This window comes from Pan paniscus, chromosome 7 (genome assembly GCF_029289425.2).
Source record: "Pan paniscus chromosome 7, NHGRI_mPanPan1-v2.0_pri, whole genome shotgun sequence".
NCBI lineage: Eukaryota > Metazoa > Chordata > Mammalia > Primates > Hominidae > Pan > Pan paniscus.
This window is the reverse complement of record NC_073256.2, coordinates 141,603,578-141,609,577: the sequence shown is the minus strand read 5'-3', so window position 1 is coordinate 141,609,577 and position 6,000 is coordinate 141,603,578.

The window sequence follows — 6,000 nt, the reverse complement described above, 5'->3', positions numbered from 1 at the left end:
AATATGCATTGATATAATAAATAAGTAATGGCTTTTTTTCTTACTGCATCTGGGGAATTTTTAATCCCTGCAGGAAGCCTCCTTATAGGTCTGAAAGGACAAGTGAAGAAATCTAGAACTCGAAGAGCTATAGAGAGGGTCACCCAACAGGAGCCAAGGCCTTGGGTGGAGGAATGCAATCAACCTTAGGCAACCCTGTGGGGCCATGCTTTAAGGAATAAACACCCAACCTCATTCTTCTTCCACCTGCTAATCTCCTCTTGATGCCTCTCCCTGGCCAAACACAACCCGAAGCCAGAGGGCAAAGCGGCCTGCTAATGTAGTCCATCTGGGTCAGCTTCCTGGGGGCACAGAGCAGGTGGCAGAAGTAGCCAACAGATCTGGAGGAGGAAACAGAAATTATCCAGTATACCTTTGTATCTTTAGCACCAAGGCACGGTGTTATCAGTGAACTGATTAATTCATTAATTTGCCTGATAATTCTTGAGCTTATGTGTTACCTCTTAGAAGCATTCCCTGATGTGCCCAGCCAGAGCTTTTCTCTCTTTGCTCATTACCCCTTTTTATTTTTTATTTTTCTATTTTTTTTTGAGACAGAGTCTCACTCTGTCACCCAGGCTGGAGTGCAGTGGTGCCATTTCAGCTCACTGCAACCTCTGCCTCCTGGGTTCAAGTGATTCCCCTGCCTCAGCCTCCCGAGTAGCTGGGACTACAGGCATGTGCCACCACCAGCTCATTATTATCATTATTATTATTATTATTACTATTATTATTATTATTTTGTATTTTTAGTAGAGATGGGGTTTCGCCATGTTGGCCAGGCTGGTCTCAAACTCCTGACCTCAGGTAATCCGCCCACCTCAGTCTCCCAAAATGCTCACATTATAGGCGTTAGCCACCACACCTGGCCTCATTTCCCCTTTTAAACACTTCCTGAGAGTTACCATAGGCATCTCTCACACATCTGTCTCCTCCCTGAGGCCCTCTGAGCTCCCTAAAGCAGGGGCTTGTTTGAATTCATCTGAGCACCTCCAAAACTGAGCACAGGAGGCTGACTCAGAGCAGTGTTTAGAATGTGCTCTGAAAGTGAACAGCCATGTGGATGATTCATTGAATTGAACTGATGCAAAAGACCTTGCCTGAGATGGTCCAGTTGTCAGCCCATAGAAGGTGGGTGGTGGAGCATGTTCTTTGCACAGTGGCTGCGTAGGTGTTAGGGCCTTATGCGAGACTGCAGGGGGACTGTGGGATTGAGGGATTGTGGCTGACTATGGCAGACAATTGAAGTATGACCCAGTCCTGGAGCCCCTTGCTGAGAGTTAGCAGACCACCGTCGTAGTTCTAGCTGCTACATGTGAGAGATAGTCCATCTTGGTAGTTAACGGGATGAGTATTGGAGTCAGGCTACCTGGTCTCAAATCCTGGCTGTGTGACCTCAGGCAAAATCCTCAACCCATCTACAAAATAGGGATGATAAGTTAACCTGGTAAAATTATTATAAGGACTAAGAGAGTTAATTCACATAAGGTTCTAGGGACAGCATTTAGCCTTTACTTGTAGATATATTCATTTACTTACTATAACTTCCAATTTACAGATGGGAAAGCCGAGGCACAGAGAGGTTAAATAAATCGTCCATGTTCACACAGCCACTAAGTGGTAGGGCCAGAATTTAAGCACACACCATTTGGCCCTTAGTGACCTGTCCTGAACCATTGCACCATTTGGCTTTGCTCCATGTGGGCAAGTCCTTAAAGAATATTATTATAGGAGCTGGGAGCTGGAAGAAAGGAGAAGCTCAAAATGGAAAGTTCTATAATAATAAGTATAAGGATAATGGTGTTTTATTGCTCAGCAAGATCTGATGGCAAGAACAAATTTCAATTCCCATTTTTCTAAGTGTCTTCTCCTTAAACAAGATAATGCAGATAAATCCATAATAATTAGCTCACTTTCCTTAGACTGGGTCCTGGAAATAAATAAACTAATGAAAAGGCCTTCATCTCTGATGTTACAACCTTGGGCAATGGACCGGTGAGGGTCAGGCACTAATTTTGATGTACAGGATGCGGTGGGAGGAAGAACTGTCTAAGACTTTGCTACCCAAATTCTGCTCCTTAGACCAGCAGTGAAGACTCACCTGGGAGCTTGTTGGAAATGCAGAATCACTTTCCTCAACCCAGACCTATTGAATCTGAATCTGTATTCAATGTTGAAACAATTTTTAACAAAGCAATTCATATGCACATTAAAATTTGAAACACTATTACTGATGCTTGAGTCCTACATATCCCCACCCCGCCCTCTCCCCCCAAGTCAGAAATTCTTAAGTAATTGGCCTGGGCATTAAGATTTTTCAAAACTCCCCATCTTCCAACATGGGGATTCCAAAATGCAGCAAAGTTTGAGAACCGCTGTTCTAAGGAGATGAGCCCTAGAGAAGGGAGCAGCTATAGCTGGCATACTGTCCTCCTGTTGAGACAGACTTCAGACTCTACCCAAGTGCTCTGATTTTAATTGCAGCTGCTCAGGACAGCCTAGTCCTAGTCCAGCAGGAGCCACAAAGTGCCTTCTGCCACTAGCCACAGCCATTTCACAAAATGCCTGGGCCACAAAGCTGCTTTGCCGTGAACCCTGGGCAGAAATTAAGAGTGGAAGGATGAGTATTATAACTTCCTTCTACTACTTCTATTATTCATTATGCCCAGTCAATGGGTCTAATTTTTATTTTTAAAAGCTTCCTTCCTATTGAGGAATTTGGCTGATTCATGGAGATATGTTTGGCAGCATTGAGATAAGTTTTGGGCTGGAATTTAGGAAACCACGAATTCTTCCAGAAAAGGTCAGAGGAAAAGTTACTTTCTGTTGTGAAATTAAATAATTCAAACCTAAAGCTGGTGGAACTTTAAATTATGTTGAGCCTTGAGAGCAATGCGGCCATGTGACCTGAGTCATATAGCATGCAGCTGCAACTTCTGGTTTTTCCTGTAAATGATTCGGAAGGACCGAATGGTGCCAGAGTTAAGACCTTTCCAGGCCATTACCCCTCCTTATGGAATGTTAAAGGAACCTTCCTTGGCATGCAACAAGCTGTAACCAATCAAATCACTGTAATATGTACTGACCTTGCATGGAAAATGTTGTAACCCTATTACACTTCTCTGTCTCTGCCTTATAAGTGAAACCTTAACTTCTCCACTTTGGAGCACTGACCCCATTCCTTTGGAGTCTATGTTTCCCAAGTGGCTATCCTCAAGCTTTGTGCTGAAATAAACTCAATACTTCATCATATTTTCTGAATTTCATTATTTGAGGGTGACACTTCAATAACACACTAGTGGCGAAAATTTTCTTCACTTCTTTTTTTTGAGGTAGGTTTGATTATGAATTGAACAAGGAAATTGGACCTAAGAGAGAGAGAGAGAGACAGGGCCTCACTGAGTGGAGTTAAAGAGCATATAAGTCTACAAAGCCGAGAGATTCAGGGACCAGCCACATATTTGCCACTGAATACATCTGAAAACAGCCAACCTACGTGCTTACTCTGTGCTAGCCTTCATTCTAAGGGCTGTGCAAGGATGACTTAATCCTCATAATAGCCCTATAATGTGGGAACTGTTGTCATACCCACTTTACAGAGATTATCATCAAGGCTTAGAAGAGTTACGTGACTTGCTCAGGGTTGCTCGGCTTGTAACTGCTGGAGCTGGCCTTCCAAATCAGGCCTCCCAACGGACTCCCAAGCCCGCTGCCTCTGATATACCACACTTTCTACTGAGAAGTAGCATGCTGGAATTCTAAGAAGGTGTCATTTTAGTTCTGAAACAACGGAGGAAGAATTTTACAAAGAGGCCAGATGAAAAGAGAGTTGGATAAAGGAATAATATGAAAGCACTCTTCAGTCTGGGCAACATTTGGAAGAGGTTACACTGCAACTTAATTTAGGCGAGTCTTTTTCTGGGGACAAGGAAATGTCCTTGTGGTCAACTCAGTAGAATTTCATTTTAACAGAGCCAGTGGATTCTCAGGTTTCTGAGAACAAGCACGCCACTGCTTTTTGTCATTAGCATGTAACTGCTGTTCAAGTCAAACTGGTATGTAGTGACTATGAAGTAGCAAAAGAAATCTGAGATGAAAATGCAAACAAATCTGCTTGGATGCTGCGGTCACTGTCTTTTGCAAGTTTATTCAACCAGTGTTCATTGAGTGGGTGCCTTGTGCCACATCCTGTGCTTCACAGATTACAGTAGCCCACTTATCCTTGAGGAGTGGGCATAGTACCCCAGTCTAGAGATGGGAGCACTGAGGTTCAATGAAGATCTGAAATAGGTCTCAGGCTGACTCCAGAGCTTGTCCTCTTTACTGTATATCCTCTTGACGTTATAGTCCAAGGGATCTCCCTTTATAGTCCAAAGGAATCTTTCTTGGCATGTAACAAGCACAATCTTAAACTTCTTAAGCTTCAGATGTACCTGGGGTGTTGATTAACAGGCAGATTCCTGGGCCCTACTTCAAGTGAATCTGATTCTAGAAGTCTGGAGTTGGAGCCCCAGAAATTGCATGTTCAATCCTAACCCCCAATTTAGTGGTCTGAAGACTGAACTTAGTGAGTGCTATGTCAGTACTTCTCCCAGCCCCAGTCCCTGCCGTAAGAAATTCACAGCTCAATCAGAGGAGGCAGACACACAATGGATTATTACAACACAAACGTGTAATCTCTAAAAAGAGGATAGGTCCCAGGATGTTCAGGCATCTGTTGTCCAGGTAGAAAGAAACAGCAGTTGGTGGGAGCAAGGCATGGCACGAAGGGGAGCAGAGCTACAGCCCTTTCCCCAGAATGCCTGTGACAGCAGACACTCCCTTTATAAACTCAGGCTTCATGCCCTTGCAGCTAGCACCACCCCACCCAAACACCACACACACACACACACACACAGACACACACACAGACACACACACACACACACACACTCTGCACCTCTCATTAATAATCAAGTCCTGTTGGCCAGAGCTTCCAAACGCTCTGAAATCTATGAATTTTTCTCGTCCTCACTGGTATTACTGTAGCGCAATCCACCACCTCTCCCCTCTACCATGCAATAGCCTTCTAAAGGCACCCGTCCTTGCTCCCCTCTAATTCATTTTCTACAGTATCCAGGGTGATCCTTTGAAAATGTAAATCAGATTTACACATCACCCCCACCCCCATTTTAAGCTTCTCTATAGACTAAAGCCCAGATCATTATGTGTCTTGGTCTGCAAGCCTTTTCCCCATCTGGTGCTGCTCGCTGGGCAACTGCGAGGCTCACCTCCCTTATCCCTAGCACTCCGTGGTCCTCATGCAAAGCCATGTGCAATTCTTCAAACCTGTTCTTTCTCCCTAGCTTTTCCATAGACCACTCCCTCTGCCTGGAATGCCCTCCCCACCTCCGTCTGGGTAACGCTCAGAGTGCAGGGCTCTGCTCAGATGCTACTTCAGGAAGCCTTGTGACCCCTCGTACCATGTGAATTGAGTGCCCCTTGTCTGTCTCTCACAGTCCTGCCCATTTCTTCTCCGTGCACTCTGCACCCAGCACCCTGTATTTTGACTGCTTATTGCTTTCTCTTCTCCACTGGACTATAAACCCCATGAGGATAAGGGCTCACTTATCTTGACCTCCCTGTGTGTCTGAGTCATGTACAGTGCTGTGCTCAGGATGGGCTCGTGCCATATTGTTTGGGTGAAGGAATGGACAATGGTGGGTGATGAGTGTCATCAGTCCTGGTAATTTGGTCTCAAAGACCCTTCCAGCCTTGTTCCCAAGGGCCCCTTACTATTTACTTTCATCTTGGACCTGGAGGACTTGATTCCATTGGTCCAGAAATGAACATTTTTGACAAGTTCTGTCATTTGATGCTAATGTAGGTGATTGCTGAATCTTTTCTTTTCTATTTTTGAGATGGATTCTCTCTCTGTTGCCCAACCTGGAGTGCAGTGGCATGATCTCGGCTCACTGCAAC